The sequence below is a fragment of the Octopus sinensis genome, linkage group LG19 (assembly GCF_006345805.1).
Source record: "Octopus sinensis linkage group LG19, ASM634580v1, whole genome shotgun sequence".
Classification (NCBI taxonomy): domain Eukaryota; kingdom Metazoa; phylum Mollusca; class Cephalopoda; order Octopoda; family Octopodidae; genus Octopus; species Octopus sinensis.
In genome coordinates this window covers 40,848,769-40,871,268 of record NC_043015.1, presented here as the reverse complement: position 1 = coordinate 40,871,268, position 22,500 = coordinate 40,848,769, and the positions used below count along the sequence as shown (strand labels likewise).

Genomic DNA, 22,500 nt, shown 5'->3' with positions numbered 1-22,500 from the left:
TTTGTCAGTGAACAGGTCACGGATTTTAGCGACGAAAATATTTTGACAAATTAAACTTAAATGTTGAAGTGAATCGAACGGCTTTTGTGTGTTTCTTAAATGGCTTATAAACACCTTCCACACTGCAATTGCTTTCGTTTCAGCACACGATCTCAGATCAAATCACTTGCTATGCGAGTACATCTCCAGATAATGCATAATTAATTCAAAACTATGAATAAATAAGAAATCTGAATGCTAAAAGGTTAAGGAAGAATATGGGGGGGGGTCTCATTCAAAAGCTATAATAATGCAAAGAAGCGCATTGTGGCCAGCAGTGTATAACAGCATTGGATATAGCTTGACCATTATAGTAATATACATATATGTGTGTATATGGGTGTGTAGTGTGCCAGAGAGAGGAATGCATAGGTATTGTCATGACTACACTCATGGAGTGGTTGGCATTAGGAAGGGCATCCAGCTGCAGAAACACTGCCAGATCAGACTAGAGTCTGGTGCAGCCTCCTGGATTCCCAGACTCCGGTCGAACCATCCAACCCATGCTAGCATGGAAAACGGACGTTAAACAATGACGATGATGGTGATGATGATGATGATGTGGTGTGTGTGTGTATGGATGAAGACAGCTTTCATAAGGAAGCGCTGATCACAGAATGTGGATGGAACCTGTGGAAGAGGAAGACATGGGATAAAATGGTGAATAAAGGACTTGAGAGATGTTGAGGTTCACAGCAGAGGAGATGACAAAGGACAGAAATGATGATTGATGGTTTGCTCCGCCTGAAAGGACTCGTCTGTGTAAGTAAAATTGATGCCTCCTGGAAGACATGTCATGTTATGCCTATCTGCATCCATACAATCTGTCCCTGACAAATCTCTCCCCCACCACAACTTTCTCCATTTGTGTTCACTTGCTGTATGCCCCTTCCTGCCATCTCCCACTCTTACCTACCCTCAAACCCTATCCAATCCTCTGCACCACTTCATTGATATACAAATCCCTGTAATTTAAGGTTACACCTCAATGCCTCACCTTCACCATCTTCCCTCTCAAACTGGGTCAGCCATGTGTCTCCTCTACAACAAGACCTATTTTACTCCTCCTACCATACCCAAATCTCTCATTACCTGGTACAAAGCCACCTACCCCAATACGACTCCCCTTTCCCTCAGTCGAATAAGGTGTCTTGTCTTGTAAGTGTTGTGGTCACCTCACTGGTGCTGGTGCAACATAAAAAGCACCCAGTTTACCCTGTAAAGTGTGGAAAGCATTAGGAAGGGCATCCAGCTGTAGAAACCAGGCCTGACAGTGGTGCATGGTGCAGGCGTCTGACTTGCTAGCTTCTCTCAAACCATATAATCTATACCAATGGATGTTAAATGATGACGATGTTGACGATGATGATGATGACAACAATATGTAACAGATTGCATATTATCCTTGGAAACAGAAAATGAAACTAACCGTCATATTGAGGCGGTTTCAACATATATTAAATGGTTTTATTAATTTACTCTTTGTGTCAAGTTCTTATTTGCTGTGTTTGTATATACAATTAGATTCAATTATTCCATGGTTAAGAAACTCGTTTTGCAACCACGTGGTTTCTACTCTGGCCTTAATTAAGCTGATCAATACTTTGTGAGTAAATTTAGTCATACTTTATTTAAATACTTTAAAGAAAGAAATAAAACCGATTTCAGAGATTAACTGAAAGTACATGACTTGTATATTACAAGCATATGATGGCATTACGGATATAGTAGAAAACCCCCCCAAAAAAAACAAGCTTTTATTCAATTTCTTAAGCAAAGACAATAAAGAAAAAAGAATTTAAGTCAAAAATATATGACATGGCCACCATGGATATTAAATATTTCTAATGCTGATGGCTAAGATGAATATTCCAGCCAAAGCTACCAAGAAACTCTGCCACAGTCTTGGGGTTCTCTTGTTGAGCAACACACAAATTATGAAGGCATTCTTGTAGCGACATTTTTTATCCTCTGATATTTTTTCAGTGGCTTTTCTTCGTGTGACTTTTACGGATTCTCTTTTCCCACCACCAGACCTTGAGAAAACAATTTTACCATAAGAAAGGAGAAAGTACATTTAATATCAATCTGTGAGTCCCAGAATTTATATGAAAGATTTCATCTGTGAAGACTGACTCCGATTCGAAAACTATTAATAACAATCAACACGTGGAAAACACGAGGCCTGCCTCAAATAAGAAAAATATAGAGTATTGTGGCATAATGTTTTGCCTTTTATGATTTTAGACATTATGGTGTAGGAGTGGCTGTGTGGTAAGTAGCTTGCTTACGAACCATGGTTCTGGGTTCAGTCCCACTGCGTGGCACCTTGGGCAAGTGTCTTCTACTATAGCCTCAGGCAGACCAAAACCTTGTGAGTGGATTTGGTAGATGGAAACTGAAAGAAGCCCATTGTATATATATGTCTATACATATATAGATGTATGTGTGTGTATATGTTTGTCCCTCCAACATCGCTTGACAACCGATGCTGGCATGTTTACATATCCGTAACTTAGCAGATCGGCAAAAGAGACTGATAGAATAAGTATCAGGCTTACAAAGAATAAGTCCTGGGGTTGATTTGGTCGACTAAAGGCGGTGCTACAGCATGGCTACAGTCAAATGACTGAAACAAATAAAAGAGCAAAGAGTAGTTTAACCCTTTAGTATTTAAACCAGACATAACCAACCTGTTTTATGTTCAAACTGGCTAGATCCAGCCTCTCCCATGCACCTTTCAATGTCATTCTAAAAATAAACAATCACATCATTGAAATCTCAAAGCTACGAGATAATATGTGATTAATTTTTTTAAATTAATCATATTATGTGAATAAATAAGCATTAAATTTGATAAATTAATCTGAATGCTAAAGGGTTAAGGAAGATCTGGCTGCTATTTCTAGCTGATCAAGAGACCACATAAAGGTTCATCATGTGTCTGTGCTGTTACCATAGAGACACACAGTTACAACTTCCTGTATGTTTGCAATGGAAGCTTCCAATTGGTTAAAATTACTTAACTTTAAATGTTTGTAACTTCTTGAAAAAAAAGAAAAAATGAAAATTGAATGTGATTTTTGTCATCAGCATACAAAAACTATATCAAAACTTTCTTGAAAATTTCAAAGATTTGAAATGGCTGGAAAAAATTTAACAAGATCTGAATTTGGCTGTTGTTTCTAGCAGATTGAGCAACTGAGTACAAACACCCACATTAACTCCTCAATGGACAGTAGCTTGCGTAGGAATGGTGGTGGTGGTGACAGAGGTGGGGGTGGGGTGAGAGTGGTGTTGGTGGTTGCATTAGATGGCAGCTGGTAATAATATTGATGGTGGTGGTGGTGATACTGATGGTGTCCTTGGTTAGTGAGCAGTTAGTAGTATGGATGATGATGGTGGTGATGATGGTGATGGTAGTGGTGGCAGAGATGATGATGATGATGATGGTGGTGGTGATGGTAGTGGTAGTGACGGTAGTGGTGGTGGTGGTGGTGGTGGTGATGATGGTGATGATAGTGGTGGCAGAGATGATGATGATGATGATGATGATGGTGGTGGTGATGGTAGTGGTAGTGACGGTAGTGGTGATGGTGGTGATGATGGTGATGGTAGTGGTGGCAGAGATGATGATGACGATGATGATGGTGGTGGTGGTGGTGATGGTAGTGGTGGCAGATGATGATGACGATGATGATGATGGTGGTGGTGGTGGTGGTGGTGATGATGGTGATGTAGTGGTGGCAGAGATGATGATGATGATGGTGGTGGTGATGATGGTAGTGGTAGTGACGGTAGTGGTGGTGGTGGTGGTGATGATGGTGATGATAGTGGTGGCAGAGATGATGAGGATGATGATGGTGGTGGTGGTGATGGTGTGGTGGTGGTGATGGTGGTGGTGGTGGTGGTGGTGGTGATGGTGGTGATGATGGTGATGGTGGTAGTGGTGGCAGAGATGATGATGATGATGATGGTGGTGGTGATGGTAGTGGTGCAGAGATGATGATGACGATGATGATGGTGGTGGTGGTGGTGGTGATGGTAGTGTGGCAGAGATGATGATGATGATGATGGTGGGGTGATGGTAGTGGTAGTGACGGTAGTGGTGGTGGTGGTGGTGATGATGGTGATGATAGTGGTGGCAGAGATGATGATGATGATGATGATGATGGTGGTGGTGATGGTGGTGGTGGTGATGATGGTGATGGTGGTAGTGGTGGCAGAGATGATGAGGATGATGATGGTGGTGGTGGTGATGGTAGTGGTGGTGGTGACGATGGTGATGGTAGTGGTGGCAGAGATGATGATGACGATGATGATGGTGGTGGTGGTGGTGGTGATGGTAGTGGTGGCAGAGATGATGATGATGATGGTGGTGGTGATGGTAGTGGTAGTGACGGTAGTGGTGGTGGTGGTGGTGATGATGGTGATGATAGTGGTGGCAGAGATGATGATGATGATGATGGTGGTGGTGATGGTGGTGGTGGTGATGATGGTGATGGTGGTAGTGGTGGCAGAGATGATGAGGATGATGATGGTGGTGGTGGTGATGGTAGTGGTGGTGGTGACGATGGTGATGGTAGTGGTGGCAGAGATGATGATGATGGTGGTGATGGTAGTGGTGACAGGTATGACGATAATGATGATGCTCATCATGATGATCATCATCATTGGGACATGATTGAATGATAGGGGGGGAGGCAGACAGTGAGATAGATGTAAGGACACCTGGAGGTTGATGTAGCAGGGGGTAGGATAGGGGTGAGCAGACTAGACCAGAGGGAATATAGAGAGGCTGAGGGTGGAGTGGCGAGACTGGCTGTCTTTTACTTTCCTGCCATTGTCAAGGTGCCACTATGGAGTTTCTTTGTGCTGTAATTAAGACATAGAACCCCCCACCATTGCAATGGCAGTGTGTTGTTATAAGTATAGGTGGGAGAGAGAGAGATGAGAGGGGAAGGAGGAGGAAACGGAGAGAGAGAGTGACAGAGGAGAGGGAGAGAGATATAGAAAGGGAATAAAGAGGGGGAAACAGGAAGAAAGAAAAAGAGAAAGGGAAAGAGGGAGAAAGAGATAGAGAGAGGATTAAGGGGGAGAGAGAGATGTGAGGGAAAGAGATATAGAAAGGGAATAAAGAGAGAGAAAAAGGAAGAAAGAAAAAGAGAAAGGGAAAGAGGGAGAAAGAGATAGAGAGGGGATTAAGGGAGAGAGAGAGAGAGAAATAGTATAGGAGTGATAGAAAAAGAAAGTATGGAGAAAGAGTTTGTCAGTAGGAAATGCATAGAATGAAAGAGAGAGAGAGAGAGAGACAGAGAGAAGAGAGAGGAAACTCAGAAAAATAGAGACAGAATATATAGAATGATGGGTAGACAGACAAAGAGGAAAGGAAAAAGCCGACCTGAAAACGAGAAAAAACTATCTCCAATTTCCATCCTACAATGAGGAGAATTGACATAAAATACTGACATGAATAGAGATGGAGAGGAAGAGATAGAAGAGAAAGGAGTGAAGAAAGAGAGGGAAAGATGAGAGAGAAGGGAAAGATAAGAGAGAAGGGGAAAATGAGAGAGAGAGAGAAACAATGGGAAGTTCAATAAGCGAGAGGTTCCAGTTCAAATCCTACTTGAGCAATTCCAAGAAAAACATAAACAAAACTGTTATTCACACACATACACACACACAGACGTGCACACAGACACGCACACACACAGACATGCACACACAGACACGCACGCACACACACACACACATTGTTATTAAACAATGATATGCACTGTATGCAAAACATAGAGTGATCCTTCAGTTTAATGTGTGCGTGTGTTCAGTGAAGACTCCCTGCTAAATCTGACAGGAAACTCCACCATTGCTAGTCATAACAGTGGACCTGACCCTGTCATTAACACCTAAGGAGGCTGTCCAATTTGCTGCCAACTCCAGCATGGCCATTCACTTCCAGCGATGGGAACAGGGACTAAGATAAACCAGTGTCACGTGGTCCCTTCCTTTCTTTCCCCCATCTCTGCAGACTTACAAATCCTGCAAACCTCAATGGATGCTGCCCCTCTTCTTTTGACTAATAAAAAAAACTTGAGAAAAAAAGGTGGATTAGAATGCAAAGGGGCCAAGGGGGTCAAAGAAAACACACACAAACACATATACAGATACATACACACATGCGCGCACACATACATATACAAAGTTAATCCAATATATATATATATATATATTGGATTAACTTTATATATGTATGTATATATATGTATATGTATGTGTGCATGTATATGCACACACACGCACAGATATACATACACAGTCACAAACACATATGGTCAGCTGCCTGCTCATTTAATTAACATGTAGATGGTTGAGTATCCCACAGTCACATGTACTCTTAACACAACCCCCAGGCAGAATCAGTGTGACACAACTAATAACAAGACTGACCCTTCGAATAATTAATACAATCAATCTGAAGGGATTCTATAGCTTCTAATTACCAAATTTCCCTCAAGGCTATATATCATCATCATCATTATCATCATTTAACATCCATATTCAATACTGGTATGGGTAACAAACACACACACACACACCTAATCATTACAAGCAAGGTTAACCCTTTCGTTACCAACCCGGCTGAAACCACTTCTGGCTCTGAGTACAAATGTTTTGTTTTCATAAGTTTTGAATTAAAATCTTCCACCAAACCTTAGTCACAATTTATGTTCCTAACACAAGCTGAATGGTAACCAAGTTATTTTTACTAAATTCTTTGTTATATTTAAAATTAATTGAAAGAAACACAGAGCATCTCAAAATAAATATAGTAATGAAAGGGTTAAACATTCTTGACAAAATCTCTCCACAATTCCCAATTTTTCGTTGCTCCTGGCAACTGCTCCTTATTAAAGTTTGCATTGTCTAAGAGTTGATCGATGACTGTTCACGCAGGTCTTCCTCTCCTGTGTCTCCTGCGAGTTGGTTCCCACAATAGTAAGCTTGTCTATAACTTCCTGCTTACTCCTCCGGCAATGTCTGGCAAATTGAAACTGCCTTTGAGCAACCAAAGTTGTTATTTTGAGAAAATTTCTTCATAAATAACAAATCTCTGTAAACATTCATTTCTAATACGTTGACACCAGTTCGTGTTTTGTACAACCCCTAAGCATTTTAGGGTCAGTACATTCTAGTTTCTTCTCAAGTGTTTGTGTCAGGACCCATGTACTTGGTCCCTACAACAACACTGATTCAAGGGATATTCCGATAAATGATATTTTGATTTTTCTGAGTGGATCTGACTTCCATATCACGCTTTGGTAATTCTTATGCCAATGTCGTTTTTTGAAGAACTGCCCTAAAACAGAAAATCATCAACTCAATCTAGTAGTCAACCATCCAGTGTGACGGCATAATCATGTGTGTGCAAATATATACATACATATATATATATAATCATCTGTGTGTGTGTGTATATATATATTCTTTTATTTGTTCCAGTCATTTTACAGCGGCTATGCTGGAGCACTGCCTTTAGTCGAGCAAATCGACCCCAGGGCATTGTCTGTAAGCCCAGTACTTATTCTATCGGTCTCTGTTGCCGAACCACTAAGTTACGGGAACATAAACAACCAGCATCTGTTGTCAAGCGATGTGGGGGGGGGGGGGGCAAACACTGGCACACAAATATATACATATGTATTTATATATATATATATATATATATATATTATATATATATATATATATATATATAATGATTATTTGAGGGAATATTAATCCAAACTTACAGGGAAAAAAATTCAATTTAGAAATACTAAATCAAATTTCATACAATATAATATATATATATATCTATACATATGACGGGCTTCTTTCAGTTTCTGTCTACCGAATCCACTCACAAGGCTTTAGTAGGCCCGAGGCTATAGAAGAAGACACTTGCTCAAGGTGCCATGCAGTGGCACTGAACCCAGATCCATGTGGTTGGTAAGCAAGCTACTTACCATGCAGTCACTCTTGCATCTATCAAAAAATATGGAATGCTTCACGAATTTGCATATCATCCTTGCGCAGAGGCCATGCTAATCTTCTCTGTGTCATTCCAATTTTAGAATAATTTTATACAAGATGCCAAGCAATGGAATCAAACAGTTACCAATCGAATAATTCCAATCACTTGGTCATGCTTACAAAACACAAGCACACACAGACATCACAGTTGGTTGATCAACAGAACTGACAGTGCTGGGTTCATTCATTCATTTTTTTTTTGCTGACATATGTTAGGCGGGCCATTAAGTGTGGCCCTATGAGTCATAACCTGTCTATCAATCCATTTATGAAATATCATTTACACACTTGACCTACAAGATTTTTCTCAAACTTACCTTCTTCCCAAGCCTACCTTTCTCTACTTAACAGCAAGTAATTTCTACTACCAACCCATGGCCTATTTTAACCCGATTCTAATCTTCCCTTTATTAAAGATTTCTGTAATAACACACTTATTTAACCTCTGCATATGAACATGTAGCTTTCGTGTCCTCGCATCTCATTACATTCAAACTTTGTCTCAAGTTAAACATTGCAGATTCAACAACTTAAAACGATTTACTTGTCAATTCCTGTAGAACCTCTTACAGTGACAGTCCATGTTCCACTGGATGTGGTGTATGTCTAAGATGTGTGATAATGCAGCGTATGATAGTGAAACATGGATAATGAATGTAGAGTTATTTCTATAAATTTTCCACAGCAATTAGATCCAATACTGAACGTTACAGTTCATATAGGAATACGTTTATGTAAACAATGTGATAAAAGATAGAAAAAATAGGAACAGATGTATATGCACATTTCAGGAGATTTTGCTCTCTCATCAGTATCAAATCCACCCCAATAACCACCCATGAACACACTGCTTAAATAGTTACCAAATACAGAAGTGTAACACAATTGGATATATCAGTTTTACATAATAAACACATGCCTGGCAATTAGTATGTAGATATTAATAGCGAAAATAGAAGACTAAAGAGGATGTGTATGATGTGTGGCGACTTAGGTAGCAAAATGTGGACAAGCTCATTTCAAAATTTGTCCTCAATGAAACATCATACGTCCAACTGATTATAATTAATGTATTACTATGAATTCTACATCCAGGACTTACTCTTTACTCTTTTACTTGTTTCAGTCATTTGACTGCGGCCATGCTGGAGCACCACCTTTAGTCAAGCAGATCGACCCCGGGACTTGTTCTTTGTAAGCCCAGTACTTATTCTATCGGTCTCTTTTGCCGAACCGCTAAGTGACTGGGACGTAAACACACCAGCATCGGTTGTCAAGCAATGCTAGGGGGACAAACACAGACACACAAACACATATATATATATACATATATACGACAGGCTTCTTTCAGTTTCCGTCTACCAAATCCACTCACAAGGCATTGGTCGGCCCAGGGCTATAGCAGAAGACACTTGCCCAAGATGCCACGCAGTGGGACTGAACCTGCAACCACGTGGTTGGTTAGCAAGCTACAAACCACACAGCCACTCCTTGAATTGTATTTCAAACGCTTGCCAGCTGGCAGTATTTCCAAACACACAACAGACAACTTGATATTCTGTCTCCTCAAATGAAACACTATAAACCGCTTCTGCTATTTGAAAATTAGCAATTAATTCATTAATTAGATTCACAAGTTTTATGTCTCATAGAAAGCAATGAACTTATGCAAAACATTTTGATATATTGTAATATCGAATATAGCAACAAGAAACAGAGATGCAGGAACCTGTGAAGGTTTGTGCCGGCCAAAAAGTACAGGAATTTTGTGACGAGGAATAAATTAGTTTGTATCAAGGAAGAGGAGAAATCTTATGGTAGGGGCCGAATTCTTCATTAAGGAGAACAAATAATTGGTACCAATTACAGAGCCATGTATCTTCACTGAAGAGGAGAGAGAAAGAATTGGTCAGTGTTGGTGTTATTGTATGAAGTATAGTGGTAGGTTAGTGAAATTACCTATGTTGCTAATGCTAAGTGACTGACTATCTTTCAAAGATATAATGCACAATAACCTATCTTACTAGTGTAAAATGACTGACTAATTAATTATATAGTGGCGATATATGATAACCTATCATACTTGTGTTAAGTCATCATCATCATCATCATCATCATCATCATTTAATGTCCGTTTTCTGTGCTAGCACGGGTTGGACGGTTCAACCGGGGTCTGGGAAGCCAGGGGGCTGCACCAGGCTCCAGTCTGATCTGGCAGTGTTTCTACAGCTGGATGCCCTTCCTAACGCCAACCACTCCATGAGTGTAGTGGGTGCTTTTTACGTGCCAGGGGAGGCTGGCAGCAGCCACGATCGGTTGGTGCTCTTTACGTGCCACCGGCACAGAAGCCAGTCAAGCCCACGCTGGCATCGGCCATGTTCGAATGGTGCTTTTTACAGGCCACCAGCACAGGGATCACAACTACAATTTCCATTTGATATTTATTTGTTAAGTGATTGATCAAATATCATGTGTGAAGATAGAATAACATTAAAATGTCCTGGGTAAGAATCTAAACTGCATCTGGTCATGGGGCCTTGGTACAAGAGTTCCAGGGTTTTGGGGAGGGTGGAACCACTTCTTAGCCATTATTGTCCCCAAGTCTACTCTGACCCAGAATAGTAGCACCTGTTAGGGCCCCGGCTATGGGTTAAGTAGGGTAGCATGTGTACCACCCGCTTCACACCCAGGCTACATCTGCTGCCACAATCAGTGGTGACTTGGTCAGTGAATCCTTTGTGGTGGCCAGCAACTGATGGCATGAGCTCTTGTGAATCACATTGTCCCAAATGTGACCAGGGACCATGCATGAACTTGTATTCACACGGAAACTCTAAACATGAACTCTACACCTCAACAACGAATGACGACTACTGCTATGGCACCTGTGGCATCCATTATGATTGCTGTCTCGGTGGAGCATTTGTCAAATTTACAAGCTGGATATTTAAGCTGCAGGCAGAAAGAAGCATTACTTTGCCTGCTGGAGTATTAGAGTCAACCATTGGATGTGGTCAGCCTCCATGAGGGACGTGATGAACTCATTGGTCAAAGCTGGCTCAACTTACCACAAGTGAATGCCACCACAAGTACAAGTATAAAAATAACTGAAACAATTTATAAATTCATTATTTACATTTGACGGATATTTGTTCTTATCTTCTGTTGTGTCTAGGGAGAGTCATTTTCTTTTTGTGCCTTATAATATAACACACTCACAGGTAAAATTTCCACTGTTTTCTTATTTTTATTTTCCTAAAATTTTCGTTGCGTCTTGCAACCTTAGGATAATAAAAATAAGAAAAAAGTGGAAATTTTACCGGTGAGTGTGTTTGATTATAAGGCACAAAAAGAAAATGATTCTCCACAGACACAACAGAATATGCTTCAACACACGAACTCATATAAAGAATCTTGCAAACCAAATCCAAAAACGAAATGTCCTCATCTTGTTTGTTGTTAACACAACGTTTCGGCTGATATACCCTCCAGCCTTCATCAGGTGTCTTGGGGAAATTTCAAACCTGGGTTCTCATTCCTAAGGCATATATCCATCAAATGTAAATAATGTACATAATTCCTCATCTCTTAAATATACAACTGAATTTATAAATTTCCATTTATTAAAGCTGGAATACTATAGATGCTGTGTTAGTATAGTTGACGACATAGAAGATATCAGGTTCATGACCTGTCACTGTCTCAAATCAAAGCTTAAATTGTCCAATATCATCAATCACTGATCTCGTGCTGTAACAAAGACTCCTCACAGCAACAAGCATTGAGCTTCTAGAAATAGCAGCCAAATCTGCCTCAAATTACTGAAAAGACATGCCGGATATTGTTGCCTTCGATATACTTACATCTAGGGGCCTTTGTTTACTCTGGGGTGACCTGGAGTTAAACCATAACAAAAAACCCTAGAAAGAAGGGGAGAGAGAAAGAGAAATGGGGAGATCCTTTCTTATCAGTGAAATAGTAGTAGTAGTAGTAATAGTAGTAGTTCTGTTGTATTGCTGAAGACTGGGTTTTTGGATGCTGCTGCTAATGATTCAAATTCTGCCAAAATTCAGTGTCGCCTTTCAACAATAGCGAGCCAAAAGTAAGAACTCGTTCTTACATGCTAGACCATGCATGTGAGAGGTGTCAATTGTCTGAACTGCCGTAGTGGTAGCAGTGGTAGGGGAAGCAGCAGCAGCAGGAGCAGCGGCAGCAGCAGCTGTAGTAAATAGTGAAAATGTGTGGCGATCGTTATCGTTGATTGTGTTGGAGATCCCGTTTCCTCGTTCTATCTCGGGAAGAGAAGCCGTGTAAAAGCAGCACCCACCACCACCACCACCACCACCACCGCCATCGACCCATCGCCTCTCCATTCTCCCCCACCCCACACGACACACAGCATCAATTAAGTAAGACATTTGACACGAACATTTTTCGTCGCTGCCACCACCACCACGTTCATCACCATCACCGCCACTACCATCACTGCCGCCGCCGCCACCACCACTACCAATACTTCTTCCACTACTTCCACCATCTCCACCATCATCACTATCACCGTCACCACCACCACCACCACCACCACCATCACCGCCACTACCATCACTGCCGCCGCCACCAATACTTCTTCCACTACTTCCACCATCTCCACCATCATCACCATCACCACCACCACTGCCACTACATTGCTGTCTCTGATCCTCCTCACAAAACTCCCCGAAATCTGCAATCATTAATGATGTTGCTCTCTTCAGCAGCTGTTAGAGAGAAGAGCAAGAGAGAGAGAGAGAGAGAAAGAGAGGAGGGGAGAGAGAAAAGGGGAGAGTGTGGAGGGGGAGAAAGAGAGAGAGAAAAGAAAATCTGTATGTGTAAAAACTTATAAAATATAATCTTTTCAAAAATCTATTATTGCATGTGCGCATGTGAATGTGTGCACATGCATGAACACACACACGCACGCACGTGCACACACACACACGCACACACAAATGAACGTAAACATACATATAAAGGTTGATAAATTCAACATAAACCAAGTCAGTACTCTGAGTTTTTCACTAAGGAATACTCTCAGAAATTCAATTTGAATCATCATCATTCAATGTTTGTTCTCCATGCTGGCATGGTTGGACGGTTTCTATGGCAGGATGCTTTTCATAATGTCAACCATTTTACAGGGTGTACTGAGTGCTTTCTTCATGGCACTAACACAGGCTTTAAAGTCTCTAATGCCAAACTGCTAGGTTATGGGGACATAAACAAACCAACACCATTTTGTCAAGCAGTGGTGGGGGACAAACACAAAAAACACACACATAGATATATTTATATATATATACAACAGGCTTCATTCGGTTTCCATCTATCAAATCCACGCACAAAGATTTGGTAGGCCAGGGGCTATAGTAGAAGACACGTGCCCAAGGTGCCACGCAGTGGGACTGAACCCAGAACCAATAGGGAAGCTTACGTCTTACCACCAAGCCATGTCTGTGCCTAAATTTGTGTGTGTATAAATATGCCCAGAGTTGTCACCATACTTAAAGATTTGTTGTTACACTCCCCACTAAATGCACCCCGTTATTCAACAAACTGATTTTAATTCAAAAGTTGTCTCCCTTCCTTTCCACGACAACAATTATCATTAACACAAACGATGTTTATTTCTATTACAGGTGCAAATTTAATTGTTTCAACAGATATTTTTTACTTCACAACATGAAACATAGTCACTCCCACCCCCTCCACCTTAAGTATACGAAAACAAACTCAAGGAGATGAGTCAGGCAAAGCTGAATATAAATAACAATGCAACGGAGCAATTTGTTAATGATGTGCTTCACAGTTGGAGATCTGCCCATGATACAACACTACTGTCAATGAAAGAGCCAGTATGTTACCACCTGATCTACTAGAAATAGCAGCCAAACCCTGATGGTGGTAATAGATCTCTGCTGTTCAACAATGAGGATTCAGTTGTTTGATCTCATCTGAATTACCTGTTCTTTGAGTTAATGTGTAAATGGATGAGTATTCCACAGACAATTGTTATTGCGAGCATCAATGCCCATCTTTTCCCCCTATTCGATGTGTGTAGCTATGCAGACCCCTCAGCAAGAATCTGCTCTGCTCCCCTTTCTCATTGTAATCCCCACTTCCCTTAGCACAAATGCCGACCTCCCTTCTCCCTACCCATGGGTTCATAGTCTTGTGAATTGCATGGTGACCTCAATAGTGCTGGTGCCACACGAAAATCATTCTAGTCCTCTTAGTAAAGTGGTTGGCATTAGGAAGGGCATCCAGCCATAAAAACCATGTGGGTACAGACATTGGAGCTCAAGGACACATGAATCCTGTCAAGCCATCCAACCCATACCAGCATGGAAGACCATGGCTGATGGTGATGGATGATAATGATAAGTGATGATGATGATGATCATGATGGTGAGGATGGTGATGAGTGATGATGATGATAGTAATGGGTGATGATGATGAGTAAGGATGATGATGATGAGTGATGATGATGGTGAGTGATGATGATAATGGTGATGATGATGATAATGGTGATGATGATGACAATGATGATGGTGATGGGTGATGATGAGTGGTGATGATGAGTGATGATGATGATGATGATGATGATGTTGTACTCTTAATGTAATTCTCAGACAGAACCAATTACAGTTCCAATACATGATAAAACTAGCTTTTGAATTACAGACCAATTCCACCCGACAGGTTTCTGTACGGGTTCCATCTACCCATTTTCACTCACAACTTATGCTATTGACAATGCAGCAAGTCCTGCGTTTCCCACCCTGCACCTTCTGACATTGTCCAAGACAAATACTACAAAGGCTCTTACAAATGGTCACTGATGTCGTTACAGGTGAATCCAGGTGTAAAGAGCTGGAACTAATACTGCAAGATCTTTTGTCTGACTCACCAACAATTCTACCAATCACATACACATGGACACACACACATTAAGACATGGACTGCAACACACATACATGAGTATATAATGTACACACACAGACCTATACAAGCACACATACACACAGATGGACCAATGCACACACATGAACATACGATGTAGGCATATACACATCTGCACACATATACGCATCCACAAACACATACACACAGATATATCCATGCACATGGAGCAACAGTCAGACATACAAGTGCACACACAAACACACACCAATGAAATGCAAAGATCACCTAAACCTGTGATTAAACCAGATTCGAAATGAGATTAAGTGAGGTCAGAAGTGACACCTCTGACCTTTTTGCTCATGTCATGTCAACTGGCATCTCTTAACTACTCTTCTGACAACTGACAGCAACACACACATGCATATCTAAACACACACGTATATACACTGGCTTGGGAACGAAATTTGCTTATTGAGTACAAACCCAGGTCCAAAAATTTTTACAAAATAAAGTCATGTTTAACGTAATCTATTTATATTCTTTGTTATTTGAGAAAAAAACCTGATTCAAGCTAGTTTTACCGACCACTTTTTACTCGGTTTTCTAAACTTGGGATAAGTAGGGGTGCACATTTTGATTTCGCACCCTACAAAAATTTTAGTGGGTGTGCTTGCACCCTCTTTTTCCAGGCCCATTCTTTTATCCTTTTTACTTGTTTCAGTCATTTGACAGCAGCCAAGCTGGAGCACAGCCTTTAGTCGAACAAATCGACCCCAAGACTTATTTGTTGTAAGCCAACTACTTATTCTTTTCTCTCTTTTGCCAAACTGCTAAGTTACGGGGATGTAAACACACCAACATAGGTTGTCAAGGGATGGTGGGGGACAAACACAGACACACTCCAAATATATATATATATATACACACACACACATATATATACAACAGCCAAGCTTCTTTCAGTTTCCGTCTACCAAATCCACTCACAAGGCTTTGGTCGGTCGAAGGCTGTAGTTGAAGACAATTGCCCAAGGTGCCATGCAGTGGGACTGAACCCAGAATCATTTGGTTGGGAAGCAAGCTTCTTACCACACAGCCATGACTGAGCTATTCATACATGTATATGAATGGCTTCTTTCAAATCTACTCATAAAGCTTTGGTTGGCCTAAGACTACTGTAGACAACATTTGCCCAAGGTGCCTCACAGTGGGACAGTGGGACTGAACCTGAAACCACGTGGTTGGGAAGCCAGCTTCTTAACCCCACAGCCACGCCTCCACTTTTGTGTATGTGTGTGAAGCTATATATTGGTGTAAGAGTTTGAGCACAAGAGAATTGTGTTTGTCTCTAATGGTGATGACAAATGGCAAAGTACCCCAGTCGGGGTGGATCTAACGCTTACTAAAATGTCGCAATAGTAACAGTAGTAGCAGGAGCAGCAGCAGCAGCAGCGGTAATAGTAAGCAATATGACTGCACAGATGGCCATTTGAGAAAGGTGGGAGGATGGCGGCAGCTGTGTTGAAATTGTTGGGAGAGAGAATACCAGGGAGTGTCTGTCTGCGCCAGCCCCACCACCCTCAACACCACCCACAAAATGCAATCCCCTTTCACTCTGACTGTGTGGGGTGGGTGCAGAGGAATACGAAGGGAGATAGGTGAGAGTGGGAGGGAAGCCATGAACCAGCCTTGACCTTGTTAGTAATCCTGTTTCTCATTTCAAGGTCATATGCGGAGAGAGGGTGGTGAGGAAGAGGAAGAGAAAAAGTGGAAGAGGAATAAAGAATGAAAGAGTCAAATTTAACACACACGCACGTGCATGCATATGCATGCACAGAGGTGCAGGCATGGCTGTGTGGTAAGAAGCTTGCTTCCCAAACACATGGTTCTGGGTTCAGTCCCACTATGTGGTACCTTGGGCAAGTGTCTTCTACTGCAGGAGTGGATGAGTGGACTAGGTAGACAGAAACTGATACATACACACACACACACACACATAGATACATATATACATACATACATACACATAGATACATACACACACATAGATACATACACACACACAGATAAATACATACATACACATGCATAGATACACACATACATACATACACACACACACATAGATACATACATACAGATAAATACACACATACATACGACCGATAGAATAAGTACTGGGCTTACAAAGAATAAGTCCCGGGGTCGATTTGCTCGATTAAAGGCGGTGCTCCAGCATGGCCGCAGTCAAGTGACTGAAACAAGTAAAAGAGTAAAGAGTAAATCAACTCCCAAATCAACACTGATCCAGTTGTGACCATTCCATTTATCCAGCCATTCTGTATCTAGGACTGTAGTCTCTAATATATATCCTTTGTGTCTTAAGATAGTTGTGTGTGATTAGAGACAGACTTGGCTGATATTTCTAGCCACTCAAGAGACCACATACAGAGTACTTCTTAACTTTTTCATAAGGAGTGTTTGACTGGTTTATAGTGCTGACATCGACAACACCAACACCTTTGGTTAAGGAGGCTGGTTTCAACCATTCCTCTTCAGACTAACCATCACTGCTAAACACACACACACACACACTTTACACAAGTCATTGACTGTAGATGAGTCAAACTGTCACATTTTCAAGTCATTGAGTACATAAATGATGATGGTGATGTCAGCGAGAAAGAGACAGACAGACAGACAATCAGAGAGAGAGAGAGAGAGAGAGACAGAGAGAGAGACTGAGAGAGAGAGAGACAGACAGAGAGAGATACAGAGAGAGAGAGACAGAGAGAGAGACAGAGAGAGAGATACAGAGAGAGAGAGAGAGATAAAGAGAGAGACAGAGAGAGAGATACAGAGAGAGAGAGAGAGAGTGTGTGTGTATGAGTGCATGTATATGTGTACATGAGGTGACCAGGGTCTAGAAAGAATCTGCCTTTGACCGACCAGGCTATTAGATGTTGCTACACATCGCTGGTCACAATGCGCTTTGCATTGTTTTGGCCTTCCAATGATGCCACCCTGCTGGCTAAGCGAGCAGGCCAACAGAAGAAAGAGTGAGAAAGTTGTGGCGAATGAGTACAGCAGGGATCACCACCACCCCCTGCTGAAGCCTCGTGGAACTTTAGGCGTTTTCGCTCAATAAACACTAACCACTGTCCTAACCACTGGGTCATTGTGTGTATGTGTATGTATACACACACACACATATACATACATACATACAATCATACACACATATAGGGCTTGGTAATATAAAACAGAACTGAAAACATGAGTATATATAATTTATAATTAATTGTCAGAAATTAATGACTTGTGTGTCAATGCACAACACTCTTGGTCCTTTAGTCAGCCTGTAACTTCTGACGAATATATATATGGCCCAGGATAGAACTGACTGGAGGACACTGATCCAACGAGTGACCGAGAGTCGACTTCGACTGAGCGGTTACATATATATATATATATCTAACCGCTCAGTATATATATATATATATATATATATATATATATATATATATATATGTATGTATAAAAAATATATATAAAAATACAAAATGGGACAAGAACACAAAACATTCAAATAGACGACACAAAAAACGGATGGGTCATTCGAAGCCTCTAATATATATATATATATACACACACACACACACAAATATAAATATGTTCATCATTGTCGTTGTTGTTTAACGTCTGCCTTCCATGGGTGAAACAGTTTGACAAGAGCCAGCCAGGCAGAAGCCTGTACCAGACTTCTGTGACTGTTTTGGCAGGATCTTTACAGCTGGATGCCCTTCCTAACACCAACCACTCAGCAGAGTGGACTTAGTGCCTTTTTATGTGGCACAAACACAGGTGAGGTCAGTTTTGGTAAGGTTTTTATAGCTGATGCTCTTCCAAATGCCAACCACTTTACAGTGTGGACTGGGTGCTTTTAAGTGGCACCTGCACTGACAGGGTCACTAAGTACTTGGTGGAGAAAAGGGAAATAAAAAACTTTCAAGAAGGGAGGGGCATTGGAGGAGGTGATCTTGTGTTGGATGATGAAAGGTTATAGTGAGACAGAGAGACCGAAACAGGTGTCTTGCTGTAGAGGAAGTACAAGGTTACCCACCCGGAGAGAGAGAGAGATCAAGAATGAAGACAGAAACAGGTGTGCTACCACAAAGGAAATACATGGTTACCCAATTTAAGGGAAGTGCAGGAGAAGGAGAGAGACAGAGAGTGGGAAATAGCAGGATAGAGATGGTGACAAAGTGCCCTGCATACTCACAAGGGATGGGGATCGGAATATAAATGGGATGGTTGAGTAAAGGAAAAGAGATATAGATGACATATACATACAAGGTATAGGAGTGGCTGTGTGGTAAGTAGCTTTCTTACCAACCACATGGTTCCGGGTTCAGTCCCACTGTGTGGCACTTTCGGCAAGTGTCTTCTACTATAGCCTCGGGCCGACCAAAGCCTTGTGAGTGGATTTGGTAGATGGAAACTGAAAGAAGCCTGTTGTATATGTGTATATATACATATGTATGTGTGTCTGTGTTTCTCCCCCTAACATCGCTTGACAACCGATGCTGGTGTGTTTACGCCCCCGTAACTTAGTGGTTCGGCAAAAGAGACCGATAGAATAAGTACTAGGTTTACAAAGAATAAGTCCCAGGGTCGATTTGCTCGACTAAAGGCAGTGCTCCAGCATGGCCACAGTCAAATGATTGAAACAAGTAAAAGAGTAAAAGAGAGTATACACATACACACACACACACACATAAAAGCATACCTCCAAAAGTCTCCTCCTCTCCAACATTGTTTCCTCATAACTTTCAGAAAAATAGATATTTTTCAATTAAATTTTTAAAAAAATATCTTTTAGGTGTCATAGATTATGGTTATATCAGAAGTCAATGTACGAAAAAGAAAAAACGGTGGGTGCCCACACATGTTATACTGACATAATGTTTTCAACATTTAAAGCTTTATTTTGTAGAAATATTTTATGTAATGAGTCCCTCAGTAGATTTGCGTGGGCAACGAAACATTTTCTTTTACCCATTTAATTCTCGTAGAATAGTAATCTAAGACATGTGAAAGGTATTTATAGAAAATTTCATTAAAAAAAAAAATATCCATTTTTCCGCAAGTTATGAGGAAACAAAGACGAGAGGAGAGACGTAATTCTGCAGGTATGCATATGTGTATATATATGGGTTTGTATGCGTGTGTATACACATACATACTTGCTATGATGCCCTTAGAATATGCAAACAAAGGGTACTACTTGCGAACAGGGGTCCCGGTGCGCGCTCTCGCGCATCCGCGCTAGCTAGTCGTGACTAGTCGATCCTAAAACGACTACATAGCAAAGTAAATAAAACACAAAATAAATAATTTTTTTGCACAAAATAATTTTTGTTAAACAAAGTAAATAAAACACAAAAACACAAAGTAAGGATCGACTAGTCATGACTAGCTAGCGCGGATGCGCGAGTACGCGCACCAGCACCACTGTTCGCTAGTGGTACCCAAACAAAGAAGGGTACCAAATTATTGTTCTACAAAATCCACCGGGAGCCGAGGAATCACGTACTTTCACCGTATTAATTATTAAAGAGGTGTTAAGATGCCCCAATTGCCAATCCAGTGATGCCCTAACGGTACCAAGAATGCGTCACACCCCATCCATATTCGCCCTTCACTTACGAAGTATGCATAATGGAACCACAGGTAAAACTGATCAGCGGATCATTAAACATTGGCAACGAGAAGAATCGACAGTGAATAACCATTACCAAAGACAATGCAACTGGTGGTAAATCACTTCAAAAGAAGAATTCACCGATTCCATGTGCAGCTACAGAACTTTTGGGTAACACGATGAAAGTTGGACTACAAAACTGTAAAATATATTCGGCAACACTACAAAAGTGTGATCCACCGACTTTGTTCCCTCAAATTTTCATAAAACTGGATTTCTAAATGAAAGTTTCTACAAACACACTTAAGATGGTGTAGATTCCGATGATATGGAAATTTGTTGCGAAAAGGAGAGGGATTTTGGAAAATTTAGTCGGGTCAGCTTTGTTTCTTCACATCTTTTAGAAATATGGGTATAAATAAATATCTTTGTAGTAAAGGTCTGTAGAGATTACGTTTATATTGGAATTCAAAGTGAAAATAAAATCGCGGGAACCCACACACATCACATGTATATCTACAAAATAAAACTTGGAAATTTTAGAAAAAAATTGTGAAGAGGATCTGTATATATCATATATCTGTGCATACCGACCAATTTTCTTTCTTTCATAGTAAATTCCCATATAATTGTAATCTACACATTTTGAAAGATATTTGTCGAACATTTCATTGGAAAAACTACCCATTTTTCTGAAGTTATGAGGAAACAAAGTTGATTCGTCTGAATTTTCCGAACCCTTTTCCCCAAATTCTAATGTGATCGGAATCTACACCACCTGAAGCATATTTATTGGAAATTTCATTAAAAAATATCCATCTTTCTGAAAATCGTGAGGAAAACAAAATAGGGATGGCATTCTTGTGTAGATATGCTTAGACCTACACAAGTGTGTCCCATTCGACTTTGTTTCTTCATAAATTCCAGAAAAATCTTCAACAAATAAGCTTCAGATGGTGTAGATTACCATTATAACAGAATTTCTAGTGAAAAGCTTTTATCCTTTGGTGAGGAGAGGAGCTTCAAGAAATTCCACACGATTTGTCTTTGTTGTGAAAAGGTTTTCATAACAAATTCCGGTATTATCGGAATCTATACCGCTCGAAACCTATTTGAAGACAATTTCATTAAAAAGATACCTATTTTCTGGAAGTTATGAGGAAACAAAGTCGAAGGGGGCTTTAGTGTAGATATCTCTATCTCCTTACATATATACATACACACACACACACCACATATATATATATATATATATATATACACACATACATACATACATACACATACATACATACATATATACACACACACTCACTTATGGTAGTACGTTTGATTTTATGAACAGAAACAAGAGAACTCAATAAATAAAAGCGAAGTGTGTGTGTGTGTACATATACACCCATATATTTGTATATGTGTGTATATATAAACACACATACATATATGTATATCGTCAATGTATCATATACCCGGAAAAGAACCGCGCTGTAAAGTATAAAGCAGTAAAGTATTAAAGTTAAGAAAGTTAATATCTGGTCATAGAGTGACCGATGGTTTCGTGGACGAATCATCGGACAAATTCAACTCCTTTACCTCTGGCAGGTAGAAATCTGTTATGGTCATTGGGTCATTTAGTTACCAAAGAATCAACAATCACTAACACCACCGGACTATTTATTCTTTCTTTGATAACCAAATGACCAATGACTGTAATAGATTCCTCCCTCCCAGAGGTCAAGACT

The 22,500-nt window shown here is 40.6% G+C and overlaps 1 protein-coding gene and 1 pseudogene across 4 annotated transcripts in view; both read right to left on the bottom strand.

Moving 5' to 3' along the window:
* Window positions 1-22,500, bottom strand: part of LOC115222106 (CAP-Gly domain-containing linker protein 3) — a 153,756-nt gene that overhangs the window by 110,689 nt on the left and 20,567 nt on the right. The window lies entirely within an intron of this gene.
* LOC115222421 lies at window positions 8,071-8,168 on the bottom strand (annotated as a pseudogene).